This window comes from Musca vetustissima, unplaced genomic scaffold (assembly GCF_032173495.1).
Source record: "Musca vetustissima isolate MV318-11 ecotype Yass unplaced genomic scaffold, APGP_CSIRO_Mvet_v1 utg744, whole genome shotgun sequence".
Classification (NCBI taxonomy): Eukaryota; Metazoa; Arthropoda; class Insecta; order Diptera; family Muscidae; genus Musca; species Musca vetustissima.
Genome location: NW_026888268.1, coordinates 46,869 through 67,090, shown reverse-complemented (window position 1 = coordinate 67,090; position 20,222 = coordinate 46,869). Strand labels below are relative to the sequence as shown.

Below are 20,222 nucleotides of genomic sequence, written 5' to 3'. Positions count from 1 at the left end.
TTTGTGAGTTGTTAACAAAGCTATAGGCGTGGACTTTTTAAACAATTGTTCAACAGAGCTATCGGTGTGCATTATTTATAAAAATAGTACTTCAACAAAGCTATAGGCGTGGATTTTTTTAAAAAATATTTTTCAACAGAACAATAAGCGTGGATTTAAAAAAAAATAATTTTTCAATAAAGCTATAGACATGGATTAAAAAAATAATATATAAACAAAGCTTGGACTTTATAAAAAAACAAAAAGGCTATAGGCCTGGATTTAAAAAAAAATAAATTTAAAAAAAGTTGTAGGCTATATATTTTCCCAAATAATTATTTTCAAGTTCTCATGAGGCATGGCGTAGGAGATGATAGATACCAAGCAACGGCTCTGATTGGCTTTAACATGGGGAAGTCCAGGCTTATCTCGGTCCCTCTTTCATCTAAATTGTGGACACTGACCTACCCGCGGTGCCACCTGGGAGCTATTCTCATCACCCGATGAAATAGTGAGCTAATATATGCCGCGAGTTTACCCATAAGAACTATAAAAAAATGGGTTGAGGCGTCGGGTTAGTTGCCCACTCTCGGAAAACCCAACCTACTATGAAGAAACTAAGAAAAAGAAAACCAAACCCCCCTGATGTTGACGACCCCCGCAAACGTATAAAGGACCACGATCTGCGAAGTTCTTTTACATCAAAAGCAACCATGTGTTTATCTCGTTTCCTTTTGCCTGTTACAAACATAAGCACAAAGACATAATACCCTGTACCACAGAGTGGTGAAGGGTATAAAAATCAAAAAGGCTATAACCCTGAATTAAAAACAAATATTTAAAAAAAAAGTTGTAGACTATATATTTTCCCAAATAATAATTTTCAAGTTCTCATGAGGCACAATTGTGGATTCTTAAACATATTTTTTTTCTATTAACCAGTGTTAAAAAAAAAAAAAAAGTCATCACCTACAGTATATATATAAACCCTCACAACAAATTTTCTTCTTCGACCGACTGTCCTCGAACGCCTGGAATCCCAACAATGGCACTTTGAATCATCCTGTTTTTAAATTAATAAATTATGTCGTCATTAGTAGTTAATTTCGATCTTATAACTCATTTATTTTATGTTTCATTTTTGGGGGAATTTTTATTTTGTGGGTTTTTGTTTGTGTTGTGTTTATACAGATCTAATTTAATATTTCAATTTCATACAATTTAATGGATACAAAAGAATTTTTTGTCGTATTATTAATAATTAAAAAAATGAAAAAAAAAACAAAATAAATTTTAACTAAATAGAAAAAAAAAAGAAATTTACAAATTATTTTAAATAATTACACAATATAAATTATAAGGATTAAGGATTACTAATATATAAAAAAATAGATTAAATTAAAGTAGTCTCTCGTCTTTTTTTGATAATTAGAAAAAATATTACATACAATAAAAAATAATTAACTTAATAAGGAAATTATATATCTAATAATCTTTCATGTGCATATTATAAAATAATAATATTTATTTTATTATATAAATTTATTTTAAATTTTAAATTCACCATATATAAAATTTGTATTATTGAAAAAATTGAATTTTTAATTTTTTATTTAAAATTTGTTTATCTATTTATACTTGTTTGTTTAATTTTTTTTATATAAAAATAATTATTATTTTGTCCTAATTTTTTTTCTAACATCAAATTTTGAAATGTTAATACGTCTATAATTTTTGGAATACCTTTGGATTAGCTGTCAATTTTTTTGATTGTCATCATCAATTCTAGTTTGAATTCAAACCAGAAAAATGTTGACCTTTACAATAATTAAAATATTTTTTCTAAATATTAAACTTTGTGGAAGTTTGCTCATGCTAAATTCTAAAATTATTTTACTAATTATTCGTCGATCTTTCCGGTAGGCCGGTACGTGTTATTACACTAGTGGGTATTTCACTGGTTGGCGTTGACCGAGGAACTTCAATGGCTGGTACTCTAAAATTAAACAAAACAAAAAACAATTTGTTAATAAAAAAATATTAAAAATTGGTTTACGATAAACAAACTTGAAAAAATTAAAAATTTCACGCCTATATGTAGACTACAAAAATGTTTTCAAAAAATCCATGCCTATTGTTAGACCATGAAAACTATTTTAAAAAATCTACGAAATATATTTTTAAAGACTACACGCATTTTGTTGGACCTTAATTTTTTTAATCCACGCCTTTTTATATATCAAATATATATAAATCCTTTGAAATACTTACTTAAAATTCTGTGCACTTGGTAAATGGGGCGATTGACTCTGTGTGGGCGAATTGTTGTAGGGCGAATGATTGTTGCTGTCGGAGGTGACATGACTGCGTGACATATTCAAACTCATATCCGTATTGCTAATGGTCACTGTGCGTGTACCATTTGTGGTCATATCTTGTAATTCAGCATGTGAATTTGTGGGTTGAGGATTTAACTGTAGGCCAATGGTGGAAATCTGTGAGGGATATACGGGGCCATTGGTAATCATTAGGGCACCACTACCAGGTGGAAGGCCTAGAAAACCAAAATAAAAAAGAACACATTTAATAACAATTCATATAAAATGTATTTTTCTCTTTTCCAACTTACTTTGCATTGGCGGTCTCATTTGTCCAACTCCATTATTCTTGGGCTTACGTTTACGCTTCTGAATGCCTTCCTTTTTCATCGACAACGGACGATTCATGTTGTGCAGCTTAAAGTACAGGCCACAGGCATTACACACCGGATTACCTTCGTTGTTACGACGCCACAGTGTCGTAGAATTGGTGGAGCAATTTGCACAGGTCACACCGGTACGACGATTGTTGGCATTATTTGTTGTCGCCGCCTTTGGCTTAGCCTGACGCGGACCCATACGAACTGGCCGATAGCTGGGTGCACAACATGCCGGACAGAATAGTTTGTTACCATCACGGGCTAGGGGTGAGTTACATTGATTACATTTGTCTTCGGTAAGTGGAGGCTGAGGTAACGTTGGATCATAGCCACTAATGGAAGTGGTCGGAGGCCACGATGTTGTGGGTAAATTGCCCGAATATTCTTCAACCACCTGTTGATGATAATTCTATGTATTAGAATCAACAGTTGGGAGGTATGATTTTGTTATTTGTTGTAGTATTGGTGCAGGAGTAACATGTGTGTGTGGGTGCAAGATTATGTTTGATGTTATTCGAGGGCGGGAAGAGAGGTAAAGGGTTTCGTTATGATGAGAATTTAGAATAATTTATTATTTAAAAAATATTAAGTTTCCAGTTCTATATCAACTGTCACGTTTCGAGTTTAATATCAAAATTTGATTTTCTCTCGCATTGGAAGAGAAAGAACCCTTTTTTTTAAATACATAAACATGCTGTAATTTTAACCTATGACAATACTTACAAATCCCATATTTGGATATTCCACACCCGATGTGGACCACAGCGTCTGTTCTGCCACCGATGAATTGACTGGATCATATAAATTCATTGGCTGATATTGTATCTGCTGACGTAACACATTAAAATTAGAATCCTTATTCGAGATCAATTGATTGGGCGCCGTTGTTACACTATAGACGGTATTATTTTGCGACAATTGATACGACGACGAGGGTGGAGCAAAATTCAAATATTGTGAACTACCCAAATCGGTAAAAGTCTTGCTCTCATTACCATGGGCTGCGACGGCTGCATCACTAATATGGGGATCATAATACAGGGGTGGTGGCCCACTACCATTATCCGTCAGAGCGTTGGCGGCATAACGACTATCATCTTCGAAACGTAATGTCGAACCCATATGAGCCGGATGAGGTAGGGTATGTGAGGAACTACTTGATAAATTGTGTGGATTGTGGTGACTTAGAGCCGATGCAGGAACTACTAACGTGGATTCGGGATAATTGCCATTTGGTGTGGGACATTGCTGATGATGTAAATGCCGCTGCTGTTGGCTAGCTGGATCGGAGTTCACTTCTCCCTTGTCAATGGATTCTAGTTTAATGCCCGTGGGGGAACCGGCAGCACAGATAATTGGCTGGCCATTCTCATTTGTGGTGTAAGTGTAGATGGTGGCATTGGTTGGATGTTGCTGCTGTTGATGATGGTCATCAGTACGCGGAGCCATTTGTACGTAGTCACTGGGCGAATGTAAACGTTGATATTCTTGTACAGTTTCGGGTTGTTCAGGGTCACGATGTTCACTGACTCTGTAAAATTAAGGAATGATTAGGGGATATTGTATACATTAGAAGGTGAGATTGTCAGGACTTACAGTTCTCCACTGGTGGTAAGAATCCGTCTTTGGGCTGGTCTTTGTATGGTCACAAAAGTTTCCGGGCCAGGATGTCCACCTCCACCACCAGGCTGTTGTTGTTGCTGTTGATTATTTTGGGAAGCCTGTATGACCGCATTGATCGGCTGTGTCTGTTGGGTGTGTATAATTGTTGTGGTATTCTGTTGTTGTTGCTGCTGCGGTGCGGTCTGATGCTGTGGTGAGGGTTGATGTTGCTGCTGCTGCTGTTGTTGTTGTTGATTGGGATTGGGATTGGTGGTCAATTGTTGAGGCTGGACTTGTTGCTGTTGTGACTGTTGTTGTTGTTGTTGCTGCTGCTGTTGACCATCTACTTGATTTTGCTTTTCGAGTGTTTGTGTAGTTTTCGTTGTTGTTGTTGTTGCATTACTGGGATGATTTAAAAGCTCCTGGCCATTCGTTTCGGTTTTAATTTGTGTTAACAATTGTTTTTCTAAAGCTTGTAAATGATGTTGTTGTTGCTGCTGCTGTTGTTGGTGTTGTTGATGATGCTGTTGTTGTTGTTGCTGCAATTGCTGCTGTTGCGTTTGCGGTTCCATCTGCAATGAGTTGTGAAATGAAAATGATTTTTAGTTTCGGATTTTTCGACGACTGAGTCGTAAAGTTTAGTTTGGGTTGGTTCTGTCCATAGCTAAGCCATGTTGTTGTATTTTTTTCCGAAATGTGTGTAAAATATTTTGCTAGTTCCGGTCTTAAAAAGAGGCGAGCATTTAAGGTTTTGTTGTTGTCCGGCAACGTGTTAAACATTTCACCTTTCAACACCTACCACACATTTCCGCTGAGGTGTATCTTCCTCTTCGTCTTCTTCTTCCTCGTTGTATAAATAACACATGCCAATATTGTATGATGGCTTTTTTCAAAGTAAAAGTGTTAAAATACATAAAGAAAAATAGCAAAGAAGAGGACTACAGTCGGCACTAACGGCTTATTTTACCCAAATACCGTTCTATAGATAAAAACATATTTCCAATGTGTAAAAGATATTACGATATTCTGGTACATTATAAATAAGACTTAAAAAAGCAGTCTATGAAAATAAGAAAATTTTGATGGCTTATACATAAGCTTATTATATTATGGCTATTGATCTTATAATGCCCATAGAAGTCCTTGAGATCTTAAGGTCTTTTAGGTTTTCAAGAGCAAAGGGACATTTTTAGATACAGATTGTATATAATTTGTTCCCTTCAAAAATGTCATCATGATTACATTCCATAGAGTGCAAAGCATTCAGGTCGCATGACATCAAAAGGCAACAAAATTTACTCAAAAAATCAACAACCTTCATAACATTGTCAACAAAAAATCAGTCAAAACCTCAAATACCACACACATACACGCACACAAATTGAGAACCAAATTCAAACAAAAAAAAAACTGGGTCCCCCAACACGCGTCATTTGTCAATAAAAGAAGGCCAACAACAACAACTAAACAATGTCAAAAAAGCTATTCTAGAGCAACAGAGGAAATTGTCAGCAAACATTAACATAGAGTTGTAAGACGTCATATTCTTGGTGATTTCCTCATCCTCCTGCCTCGCCACAAAGCAAATAAACAAACACAGTAACAAAACCTAAAGACCGAAATTCAAACTTCATTGCACCCACCCACTAAGAAATGATTTTCTTTTTTTTTTTCTTGTAAAAAATTCTTATTCAACATTTCTTTTGATTTATATGCGCTTTTCGTGTTACAATTTCTTTTTTCGTTCTTTATATATTGACATTTGTAGTTCCATTGTAATGTTGCAGTTCCAAATGTTCGTCAAACAATGTATTATTTGTCGACATGATTTTGTTATTTTCGGGTTCTTTTGGTGGTAGACAAACCTTAATATTACTTCTATCAGATCTAGAATATGAGACTCTAAATTATTTCAGACATTTAAGATATTTAAAAATATATTTCTTGAAGGACGAATAATTATTTAAAGGACTGCAAATTATATAAGCAATTTTAAAGAACTCTTTTTCGGATGATTTTCTATTTTTAACGATTTAAGACGAGGATTCAAGGTTTATAAGCCTTGACTTTAAAAAAATATATTTTTCGAAGGATTTGGAATGTTTTAAAATTTTAAAATTTCAGAGCTATTATCACGATTTTTTAAATACTATTTTTTTGAAACGCAATCTGTGCTAAAAGCGTGAATTTTTAAAAAAATATGTTTTGAAACTCAGCCAGAGCTATAAACGTGGATTTTTAAAGGACTATCAGATCTATAGGTATGGATTTCTAAAGAATATGTTTGGAGCTAAAAGCGCGAATCTTTAAAAGAATATTTTAAAAGGCTGAGCTAAAATTTTGGATTTTTAAACAATATTTTTCGAGCTATAAACGTGATTTTTTTTAAAGAATATTTTTTGAAGGACTAAATTGCTATAAGCGTGAGTTTTTAAAGAATATGTTCTTAAGAACTTACAGAGCTTTAAATGTGAATTTTTAAATAATATTTTCGAGGGATATTGGATTTTTAAAGAATATATTTTAAGGACTCTCAGAGCTAAACGCGTAGAACAATATTTTTTGAATGCCTATAAGAGGTATAAGCGTTGAACTTTACAGAATGATATTTTGAAGCACCATCAGAGCAATAAGCATACATTTCTTAAAGAATATTTTTGCAGGACTATCAGAGCGTGGAATTTTGAAGGACTATCAGAGCAATAAGCGTAAATTTTTTAGAGAAAACTTTTTTAAGGACTATCAGAGCTATAAGCGTAGATTTTTTAAAGAAAACGTTTTTAAGGACTATAAGAGCTATAAGCGAAGATTTTTTAAAGAAAACTATTTGAAGGACTATCAGAGCTATAAGCTTAGATTTTTTAAAGAAAACTTTTTGAAGGACTATCAGAATTGCAAGGGTGGATTTGTTAACGACAACTTTTTTAAGGACTATCAGAGTTGTAAGCGTGGATTTTTTAAAGACAAAATATTTAAGGAATATCAGAGCTATAAGCGTAGATTTGTTAAAGAAAACGTTTTGAAGGACTATCAGAGCTATAAAACGTTTTGAAGGACTATCAGAGCTATAAGCGTAGATTTTTTAAAGAAAACTTTTTAAGGACTATCAGAGCTATAAGCGTAGATTTTTTAAAGAAAACTTTTTGAAGGACTTCGGATTTTAAACAAATTTTTTTCTAAGAATTATCTGAGTTATAAGCGTGGATTTTTTTAAGAACAATTTTTGGAGGACTTCTGATTTTTAAAGATTTTTTTCGCAGGATTATCAAAGGAGTTTGAAAGGACTTTCAAAGCTAAAATCGATTTTAAAAGGAGCATCAGATCTACAAGGGTAGATTTTTTAAAGAATAATTTTGAAGGACCATCGGACCTAAAATACCTCAAGGTATTCTAGTAGACGAATACCCTGTAGTACCCTATAAAAGTCCTGAAGCTCTTCCACAAGAAATAGAAAACATCAAAGTCTTCTCTAGAAAAGAGATAGCATCTATAGAATAATAGGAAACCTAAGGCATTTTTTTGATTACAAGCCCGTTAGTGACTTTTATAAATGTCCTTAAGGGTTCTAGGGATTGTAAGGTTTCTATAAACAATTGACAATTACATAATCTTCTGTAGACAATAGAACACCCCTAAATCTGCTTCTGTTGTATTTTGAAGACATTTTCTGCACGATTTCCCTTTTAGTTTACACCCCCACCAATTTTTTCTTTATTTTCCAAATCACTGTTAACAATTTCAAAATAAATGTCAATATTATTTTGACAGCTATTTAACAATGACCTCACATTGTTGTAAACATTTACGATGTCATGGTGGAACATGATTCATTTCCTGTAAAAAAAACGAAATCGATTTCTATTTTTTATTTTTATTTTCACAAAAACAACGATGATTAATTGTACAACAAATAAAAACCCTCATTGACATTTTAAGAAAAACAGTTGAGTTATGAAGCATGGCCAGAAAAAAATTTGAAAATCGATTTGTTGCAAAAAATATTTTATGGAAATTCCCTTTCAAAAAACAAAAATAAAATGAACAACAACTAACCGTAATGCACCAGCAAAACAAAAACATAAATTTCATTATCATTTATTTTTTTGCAAGGCAGCAGCAAGTGACAGACAACAGACGAACGATAACGAACGACTGTGCAACCGATAATGTAAATTGTTGATCGATAACAAACAGCCGAAACAGATTAGAGAACGAACGAAAAAAAATAACAAAATACCCGGTTAGTTTAAATGGTAGTTATGTTAACACTTTTGTGACAATTGTTTAGTTTATTTTGTTGGTGGAAGTGAGGAAAAATGCAAATTCCACTGGCCGCAAGGGGAATTTGTAAATTGTATTCGGTTTTTTGTTCGAGTAAATAAATTGTTTATCAGCATTATCTGTCTTTATCTTGCAGTGGTGCTCCTCTAGGGTTATCGATCTGTAAATAAAAAAATTACTACTGGCTGGCTGGTGGGTTGATTTGACTGGCTTGGTATCTTTAAGAAGAACCAAATGTTGGACCCCTACCCACCTTCGTCTCCACATTGTAGTATGGCGTAACAAACGAAACGTGCCAGAATTCGTTGATATTTTATCACTTCAGTTGTTTTTTTGTTACTGATTTGATATTTCCTACTTATCTCACGTGAGTTAAGGTTTTATCTACAAATGCCTCCAATCTCGGTTATGGAACATGTTCCCAGTTGAATATTTGTTTATGAAAATGACACCGTTTCATGTTTAGTATCTTATCCGCAGAAAACAAAAAACAAAACTTTCATTTTCAATATTTTGCGATATTGTTTTGTAATCTGTGACATTGAAATCCCCTGGGGGAAAATGAGTCATAATTAGATATTTTGTTATCGATAAAAATCGATTAGCATAGTTTTTGGAAATTAATTGAGAGAATATTATTGATCAAAAATGGTTTTTGGGAAACTTAAAAAAATAATATCCCATCAAAATTCACTGAAAAGATTATTAAAAAAGAGAAATATATAATAATTTCCTAATTTTTTGCTTTAGGAAAATTTTAGAAGATATAGCCGGTAGTTGCCATATTGTTAGTGAAAATATTAATGTCTCACATGTTTAGACCATGCAGAATTTACACTGATTTTTATCAACATCAGATGGTGTATCTGAATGTATCAAATAGGATACTTAATTCGCTTCGTATAAATTTAAAAAACTTTTAAAATGTTTATCCTGTATTTTGAAGATGTAAAGCGCTTTTTTTTACTAAAGTGGCATCGACTTTCCCTTTTCTTGGAGGATATTTTCGATCCTTGTTTTCAAAATTATAGAATTTTAAAATCTTTTTACCCTGGCATACAGAATTCCTGGAGGGAGAAAAAACCTCTGCAGAATATCGACGAAAAAGGACAATAAAAAACACGATTTTTTCAAGATATTTTATATTTTATATACAGAGAGTCAGGCACATCTACCTTGCAGAGAGGGTATAGAGGCAAAATTGAAATTGTAATGACAGTTTCCTCACATTATTGCCATTATGACAATACTAAGATATGTTACAGACTTCTTTAAATATATTAGTCAATTTTCCATATCCGAACAATAACTGGCCACGTAAATATTTCTCATACCTTTCCCCGTGTACAATTTGAACAGCTTCGTGTTGTTCCGATTAAAATAAAGGCTTGTAGGTTGCATGGATGTGGGTTTCATTTAAAAATTGTTTTGAGGTGAGTTTTTTATTGCAATATGAATCTTAAAAATGTATATCCTCATAAGGATTTTTACTAACTACAGCAATTTGTCACAAAATATAATCAACTTACAGCAAATATAATCAACTTATTTTCCAGTTCATAAATAAATTTCAGTAAATTACCAAAGAATATCCTCACATCCATGATTCATACACACACAAAATTAAAACCAAAAGAAAACTTGAACCGTTAAATTCTAAAAGCTGGACAATAAAACTATAAATCAGCTATAAAATTCGAACTTTAAATAAATGAAAACGAGGCAGAAAAAATCTCAACCGAATTAAAGAAGGCAAATCAATTTGAACATCTGAGACAACACAAACCTCTACATCTAAAACAAAGATGGATAAAAAGTTATAACAAAGACAAAAAACAAACTGGAAATAAAAAGACGACAACAACAAAACAATAAACTCTTAACAGACAACAACAACAACAACAGCAGCAGAAAATAAAAGCTGAAAGATCCATTATCTTTATGAGCAGTTAAATAAGATCCGCATCGGTAAAGTGGCGTCAAAATTCCTTTTTCTTTTTTGTTTGGTTGCCTCGGCAACTGACACGCAAATGGAATTTTCATCGATCAACAAAGTAACAACAACAAAAAGGAGAACCTACAAAAAAACAGCAACAACAATGGTCAATTAAAAATGTGTCACACAAACACACTCACTACCAAAAAACCCAGAAAACTAAAAAGAAAGAAAAAACACATGTCAAAGGCAGGAAGATGAGCTGGAAAAAAGGTCGTTCATATTTAGAAAATAATATCGCCCTAAATCCATTAGCCTAGGCTCATTACCAGCAATGTGTTGATAACTACATCAAATGTCCGGTATTAGCCGGAGGGACGGACAATTTCATTCATAAAACGACCAGCAATGTGCCAACTGGAAAAAAACACATCAACCAACTAACACCGTAAATTATTTACCTTATCAATTTGACAATATTATCACCTTTAACCGAAAAGAGATGGGAAAAGATGAAAGTGTCATAGACACGGTGAGAGAAAGATATTTTAAGGATATTCTTTAGTATCTTAAAACCAGTGAGCAGAGTAATTTAGACGGACGGGGCCGACCATACGATACCCTACACAACTATCACAGAACTCTATCTGCGGATGTTTATTGCGAGCGTGGGCAATATTTCGTGATATTTCCACCCTCTTGCCCGAATAGAGGTCAACAGCATCTATTTCTCTATTCTATACGTGTCCAGTGAGTAATGTTGTGACGTTCGGCTTATTATTGTGGCCTACAACTCGACAAACACAAAAAAAAAGTTTTCGGTCCATTTCATTCAAAAATTATTATCTGATCTTCGCCGAAAATTATAGGCGTTATCCTTGACCATAAGCGGAAACTTATGGAAAATTTCAAAGCGATCTAGTGTGGTAATGTGTTACTAAATAATATCTGAGTGCTTACAACAATATAATTGGTATCAATTTAAAGGTCAACCACTTCTCTTGTATATACTATCAACTTCTCGGGTATATGTCCTTCAGGATTAAATATACACGCTATAGAATACATTTTTTTTAATTTTTCACACAAAAGTCATGGTCTATTTGACCCGCTAAATATTGGCCGATCGCGATATTCGGGCCATAATTGCGGGCCTTGGAGCGACCAGAAAAACCGACAAAAATTAGGTATTTGGTCCATTTCATCCCCTAAATATTAACCGAGCTTTACCAAAAACAATAGGGGTCTTCATTGGCCAGAACCCATCCTACGTGCAAAATTTCGCGAAGATTGGTCCATAACTGTGGCCTGAATCGTGTTTACAAATTATAATGTACAGACGGACGGACGGACACACATGTCTAGATCGACTCAGCTAGTCGAGATATGACGATCGGTATACTTAAAGGTCAATATTTCGAGGCGTTACAAACTTTTGGGGCTGTACAAAGCTATAATACGCTGACAACATAGTTGTGTAGTGTATAATGAATGGTTGTTTAGAAAGGATGATATTGCATTTTTTCTTATGGATTTTATTTTTATAGAAATGGAAATTCAATTGACTGTTCCAAAAAAAAAGAACTTTCAACATTTTATGTAATTTGATTTAAGAATGTAAATTTAAAAATTCATGTAAAAATATAAAACACTCTTGAAGATCTCACGAATACGTTGCTACTACAGCTAGAAGGTTCTGAATTTTATGTATACTCTTTATAAAAGATTCCCACCCCTATATCCGGCATTGTTAAGGTTTTATCCACATTCTCAATCGAAGGGGTCTGTAATTTGAAATTCCAAGCTGAAATCCTTCAATATAAGTGCATGTTTTGACATACCCTCCATAGATTTAGGTATCGGCTCATATTCAATATATTCAATATTTAACGTTTTCCGACCGATGAGGCTGTAATTCGGCATTCTAGATTCTTGGAGGGTGAAAAAAAATTGGCAGACATTTTTCAGTATTTTTATACCATACCATTTTCGGCATTTATAAAGTCATAATTTCCATCCGGAGAGTCTAGAATTAGGCATTCAGGGTTCCTTGCAGACATTCTTAAATATCTATTGATATAATACCGATATTAGGATCCCGCCCCATTTTCAGTGTTTTTAAGGTTTCATGCGCCTTTTCCCCACCACCATCACAAATGTAATTCCGCTTGCAACACCTTGAAATATTCTCCGGAGACCCAAAAAAAAAAATAGAATTACATTTTATGTCGATTTATGTGTGTCCGTCTGTCTGTTGAAATATCTATAGAGATCACAATATTTGAAAAAGAGCTTCGAAATTTTGAACTGGCTTTGTTATTACTCCTATTATCGGTCCACATTGAATTTTTTTACACGTTTCAACTGAATTGGCTGTAATTTGCTACATTTGGTTTTCATTGGGTATCTAATCTTCCTACAGAAAATGATCAATATTGGTAAATTTTTAGGGTAATGGGGGTTACCTATGTTTATTCGGTATTTATAATTATATATTTCGAGGTAGTCCCCATATAACGGTAGCACCCAATATTCGGTATTTTGATAATTTTGATATTTTTTTGTAATTTGTAATTTTTTGGGTTGTGGCATGACAGTAAATCTCCCCACTAAACAATATCAATGTTGATCCATCTTTTAGGGAAGCAGTCATATAACAATACATTCCAAAGGGCAGCTTGACCCCGTCGTATTTAAACCAATTTGTGAACATTTTCTACTTATTGAGTAGAAAATGTCTCTACCAAAAGTTATTAACATTGACCCATGTTTCCGAGCCTCATATAATGGTAACCGTCATTCTTCGTGGTTTTGGGCACGTTTTTTAACGAATTTTTTAACTTTAATTTGATTTACTGGTACACCCATTATACGGAATTTTAGGGGGATTGGTCATATTTTTTTTTCTTTTAAATAAAATTATCCTAAAAAAATCAATATTTTATAAGCTTGTTATAAAACTATTTTTTTACAATTTAAAATCAGAAATTAACAGTATTGTGAATTTAGATCGTTTTCCCTCAGAATAATTTTCCTGCAGTTTCATATTCATTAATGCCAACGAAATTGTCTTAAATGCTTTCCCATTACACTTATGGTCAATGAGTATTTCATCTCACAGATAATATCTGCTGCTGCTGTTAACAGTTGACATGGTTTAGAAGATAGGGGCATTAGACACGCGCCTATCATTTCTTTTATTTTCTTTCCGCAATCAACATTTCAGCGGCGGCACTTAAATGACACTTTCATTTCAATGCTTACAAAAATTCATGATTCTAAATTTGTTGTTGCTACAATTTTTTGTTTAAAGACTAAAGGTGAATCTGTTGTTGTTGTTTTTTATATTCCCATTCAATATTGAATGGCGGCTATGGCCATAACACACCTATGTGGGTTTAAGACCTTATTAATTTCTTATCGATTTAGTTCGTTCGTTTTTTTCTTTCATTTGTTTTTGGTTCTTTTGTCTAATTGCTGGAGCCGCCGCCACCATCACCAACATTTCTGTGTTATGGCCTAACCATCTTTTTTTATTTTTGGTGGGTGTTTTTTTGTTTTTTTTTTATTTCTTGAAAACCCATAAAACCCCTTCTTATTGTCTGTGTTGTTTTTTTATTGTAAATTTTTTTTTAAATTTCCCCTGCCATGCCTTTGTTTTTTTCTTTTTCGTTCGTTTATTCAAAGAGTTTTCTTCTTATTGGCCAATTGCAGCAAAGTAAGTTTTTCTGGAGGATTTTGGTGTGTTGTGTCTTTCGACTTCATTTTGTCTGTTTGTCATTTAGTTTTTTTTTTTTGGGTTTTATAATTTATGAGTTTTATTACGTGCTAAAGTCTTATTAACTCATTTAAGACTGTAATTAAATTACTATTTTTTTCAGTTGATATTTTTTTCGACTGAAATTACCCGGAGTGCCATGCATGTGGGAAAAACAAACTTATGTTGTTACGAAGAGTCGGGAGTATCTTAACGAAATAGAAGTGATAATTTAATTATTTTGATAGCTGATAAGAGCTGTCGGACAGACGGATGGGTGGATAGTTGGATGGACGGACGGACATAATGGCCATCATACAGAAGTGACGAATGGTACTAACCATCAGGTTTTGTTAGTTTACTGGGAAAAAAATTACAAAATATTTTGACAGGGTTTTAATAAAAAAATAAGAAATGTCCGAAAAAATACGAAACGTTTAGTTAAAGATATAAGGAAACTGTTATTACATGGGAATTAGGAAATTATCAGAAAAACTATTGTTTTGGTACTTTTTTTAATTTTTGGAGTATTTAAGATTTTGAATTCATAAAGAAAACATTTGATGAGGCATCTCCAAGTTTCATTAATGTTGATTTTGTACTGTATTGGTTGCATTATTCAGTACAACTTATGAGCACCCGAATCCATATATCTAGTGCAGAAAATAAAGATAAGGATAATGTTTGACTTGCTGGCGATAACTCGGGAAGGAGTATTATATTGCTTTCCTCTTTCCAAACACCTTTTAATGTTTTTTGTTGTTATTATTAACCTGTGACATAATATATTTTTGAATTTTATTTAACCTAAAGCCGAAAAAATAAAAAAAATGTACCATACTTTAATCAAAATGAAAGAATATGAATATTTCTAAACATAAAGAACTTTAGCTTTAACTACAATCGGCGAGTTTTAATTTATGTTTATTGTAAAAAAATTGCGGATACGTCTTTTTTGAACACCTGTTTCTATATGAAGGAGTTGTCAGATCTAAACAAAATTTAACATTCAGTTCGACCCTTATTAAGGATGTCATCATTATCATGTATTTTAATGTCCATCAACATTCCATAGTACTTCAAAATATTCAACATGTGATATGTTGGTTCACGTTTTGGTACAGTCCCATATATTTTCCATCCGAAGTGGATGTAATTTGGTTTTAATGTTCCTAGGCGCCTTTTCTACTTGAAGTTGTGGTAATTTGGTATTCCGGGTTCTTGGTAGGTAAAAACTTCTTCACCAAAAAATTCCAATGTAGGTCCATTTCTTGACATAGTTCCTATATAAAAGTGGCAAAACATAATCCGTTATGCTAAAATTCTTAGCCAAATTTTCCAACAAAAGTAGTTGTAATTTTGAGAGTTAAAAATATATTCGCAGACATTTTGCAAGATTTCCTCCCATTTTTGATAGTTTAGCCGCAGTTTCTAATCGAAGTGACTGTAAGTGACATTTCAGGTTAATGGTGAAAAATTATTTGCAGAAAATTTTCAAAATAGGTAACTTTTCCGGAACGGGGAAAATTGTATTTCGGTATATTAAAGGTCTTTTTCATGCATTTCAAAAATAAACTTTTTTAATTTGGTTACAACAACAAAACAATAACAAAAATTGTTTGTAAATTATTTTTCTTCTCTTTTAAATCTTCAATTATATATGTGCAAAGTTACAAACCTTAACAAGCATTTGTAAAAACGTTAGCCCTCAATTTGAAAATTTAAAAATTTTTGTTTTAATAAATTCAGTTTTAATTCAGTTTAAATTGACTTTGAAAAAAAAAACTATTCATATAACCACAATAAAGAAAAAGTTATAAGAAAAAAGTCCTCTTTGTAGATAATTTCCAGTGGATGTATTTTGTTTAAACATAAACATAAACAATAAAGAAATATTCTTTATTGACTATGAAAAAAACTACTCATATAGAAGGTTCTTGGCATATGTGGCAGCCTTCACTGGGATGGTTGGTCTTTAGTTTTCACCGCCAGGTAAGAAGAACTTCCAAAGATAGGTGTTCTGTAAAAGTTGTTCTTACTTACACCCTCGGTCATAAAGGTCCATGAAAAAGCAAACGGCTAGCCGGAATTGGGCCATTTGCCAGATGCCAGTCGTAACGAGAATACGACTGGCCACAATATAACTGCAAACGTACCTTGACATTGACCAGACTATATGAAGGAGACTTAAACATTTCCCGCTATTCATTGGTATCAAAAAACGTTACAAAAGTGGTTACAATATATAAGTTGAGGCAACGTATAAACAAATCCACAAATTAAAACAGGCGCCAATACAATCCTTAAATATTGTCCATTAATTTAATTTCTGTTTTAATTATTTTTAGATTTTTTTTTTTATAATTACTTATGTCGCATATCTGATATTGCAGTTCATGTATCAGACTCGTCAAACGTTGTTGGAGTTCGAATCTGAGATCCAAAAACTTACCTAATTATTATTTTTAATTCGTAACTTATATTTCCTATGTTTATATGACATGGGGTTGCTTGTTGGTTCTATACATAGGATTGGAGAATGAGACTAAAACTGGCTAGACTATATATCATTTGAATTTTTTTTTATAAATGTTAACTGTTTTAATGGACGAAGTCATTATGTTCAAAACTCCCCTATATATGTATTCAACCTATTAAAATTAAGATGTGGGTTTTCTTTGGTAAATATGGGCCCTCCCTCGTTAGCATCCAGAATATAAAATATGAATACCCAACTGATTTGTTAGTGTTCCAAAAAATATTTAGTTGCGGGATTATTTAATAAAAAGTATAGAAAAAAATTTCAATTTTTATTCAAAATGATAACGGCATTTGTTTTTAAACAGTCTTTTAATTCGTAAATCCTTTTTTTCGCATTTTTTAGGTTTAATTATATATTAAAATATTAGAAGTCAAATTCGCTGAAATCGAATGGTATTTTTGCGACGGCTATACGACCATGTTTCGAAAAACTGTATAAATTTTAATTATTTTTTTAATTTTCCAAAAAAAAAATGATTTATTTTATTTCTTTTACAATGTTTTTTGTATTTTTGAAAGTAAAAGTTTTGTATTGTTTTCATTTTCTTGTTTTTGTTTATCAACCAATACTATTTTTTTATCATTTTCTTCTTGCAAGATATGTAATCTCTAAAAGATAATTCACTTTTCGCATTTTGTTTATTTTTTATTGTTGTTGTTGTTTTTAATATTTTTCAAATCATTTTTTGTTTCCATTTTCTTGAAAATTTACCTTAAGTTGCATTGCGGGTGAACTTAAAATACTGCTGCTGTTGCAAACCATAGATTTATGTATATGCATAAAATGTTCACTGGGACGACAGGTTGCACTACTGTTACAGATTTTTCACAAAGAGTATTTTTTGTAGATTTTTCTTTATATTCACATAAAATAAAATATATATTTTTTTCTCATAAATAATCTTTTTAGTTTATAAATTTCAAATTTTCTCCTAAAACGCGACACATTAGGCTATTCTGTTTTTGACACCTATACGAATTTGGTTTCTTTTTTTCTTTGGGTATGTCAAAAAACCACGGAACCGAAGAGGATCTCATTAACCACTGAGCGGTGACGATGTTAATTGTGGTTTGTGATGGGTACTAACACTGATAGCGACACCGCCGACACCATGCCCTAACTGGATGTTCTACAGTTACAATTTCATATTCAGTTTCATATATGTTTTTTACCACTGTATGGGTGAGCAGAGAGGTTCCTCCATATATATATTCGACAAATTATAACAACAATAAATAAAAAAAAAACACAGAAGTGGGTACCTCAGATCTGCGGTTAACCTGAACAATTGGAAAAAGCGGGAAAAGAAACAGAACCAGCAACAACAACAACACCATACTCAAAGCCCCGGAATTGGAATCGGCATATGTGTGTGAATTATGACTTATTTGTCCAGTACCAATAACAACGCACTCACACACTCAAACGTATGGTAGAATACCACACCGGGCTAGAAGTACACCTTTGCCAAGTAGAATTTTGTAACACCAACAATCGAGGATAAGAGGGAGATCCGCAAAGGCAGTAAGCAAGTGGGTCTCCACTTTAGTATGTGTGTGTGTGTGTGCATTTCTGCTTGTGGGTGAGTGAGTGTGTTCGGTATCTGTAAAGGTGTTAGTATATCGGTGTTATCTTATCGCTTATTTTTGTTTTCAAAAGATAAGCAAGCCAATGATTGGAATTGCTCGGCATTTAAGTACTGCAGCCAAAACAACCAATTTGGTTTTTTATTTTATTTTCTCCTTAGACTATTTGTTGTTGCAACCAAACACACACACACACAAACAACGAACATATGTGTTGTGTTTGTATATATGTGGTAGGGATTTTTACTGATAACTATCGGTGTGCTACAAATTGCGCATGCGTGTTCAGTTTTAATTCATATAATTGTTGTTTTTGGATTTTACCTTGGTGTTTGTTTATATATGACAACTACGTAATCACACATGAACGTACGTACGTGCATATCCGCAGTTCTTTTACACTCGAAAAATGTGTTAGATAATTTTATGAATTTAACTAAAAGAAGGCACATTTAAATTATTCCAGTGGGAAGTTTTTCGTTGTCATATATTGGACAGACATTTATATTTCTAAAGAAAAAATTATTCTACATTTAGATCAGCTGAAGATGAAGCTGATTGTTCATATTTCGAGTACGATATTTAGTTGGAAATGAAGTAAGAATTGTGGTAAAAAAATGTTAACATAGATTTTCATTTTTCATTCTATGTATTGTGAAATTTCCTTAATAAAGAGGTATGATAAACAAAGTTGCAAGTTTCTCGTCGCATATACCAAGCCTAATTTTTCCAGTAATTGAAATATAAATTATATTCATAATAGATTATATTGTTTTAAACAATTTTATGTTAATTTTTTATTCCTTTTTATAATTTGTTACATTTTTTTCTTATTCTGTTTTCAATTTAAGTAGTTTTTCTTTTCAATTTCATCTAAAATTTTTCTTCGAGTGTATTTTTCCTCTGTACCAAACCAGTGTGTTGCATATGTTGTTGCTCGCTCCGATTTTTTGGTTCTAAACAGAAAAACCAAAAAACAAATTAGTCTTTTTGTTTGTTTGTGCGACCATGTCACTCTGAAAAGAAAAGAAAATAGTAAATAAATGTTCACAAAAATAAGTTGTACAATAATGATGGCTTTATTTATATTACCTGCATTCAACCACATCGTCCTTAGCCTTTGCGGTTAGACACACAATTTTTTGTTCCAAATTGAAATGAATTAGAGTCCCCTCTGGCAGGAAATAGTGCATTGACGTTTCAGCATTAGTTGATCACATGTCGGGATGGCGAGTAAAATTTCTTTAAGAGTCATGTTCTGTAAAATTAAAAAATAATAATTAATTAATTGCCAAATACCAATGGCTCGTAAATAACATTGAAATCTTATATCGTTTTGGAAGCATCTCTGCTGTCTCTACTACTTCAAATGTAAAACGATTTATAATGCATTAACATAGGGGACCTTCTATACTATAGAAGCCTTTATTAAATAAAATATACTGTAAGGGTTATCAGTATTCAATTTGTCCATCTTAAACAGAAGACGTTTTGTGGATATGTAATTAAATTATATTAGGTTTCGGAAAAAGAAATCCATTAGGCCAGTCGTAGAAAATTTCGAAAAAATTGGAGAAATGTCGAAGTTGAATGGCACCATAAAATAAAAAAAATAGGATGACGATGCCTTGCCCAAACGGAATGAGATAGACCCATCACATACGATAACCCTGTGCGAAAACGATCGTGGTCAAAGAGCGATGAAGCACCTCAAAAGATGGCCAAACCACCAGGACTAACGGCCAGGAAGACTCTGCTATGCATTTGGTGGGACTGGGATGATGGCCAAACGCTAAATTCTGATCTCTACTGTTAACAACTGGTCTGTTTGAAGATAGCAA

General features: G+C 32.7%; 1 protein-coding gene across 1 annotated transcript in view; it reads right to left on the bottom strand.

Moving 5' to 3' along the window:
* LOC133336064 (enhancer of split m7 protein) overlaps positions 1–19,239 on the bottom strand; it is a 378,459-nt gene extending 359,220 nt beyond the window's left edge. Inside the window, exon 1 of the mRNA XM_061544360.1 lies at positions 19,233–19,239. The gene's annotated coding sequence lies outside the window, so the exon portion shown is untranslated. The remainder of the gene's footprint in view (positions 1–19,232) is intronic.
* Positions 19,240–20,222: the final 983 nt, after the last annotated feature.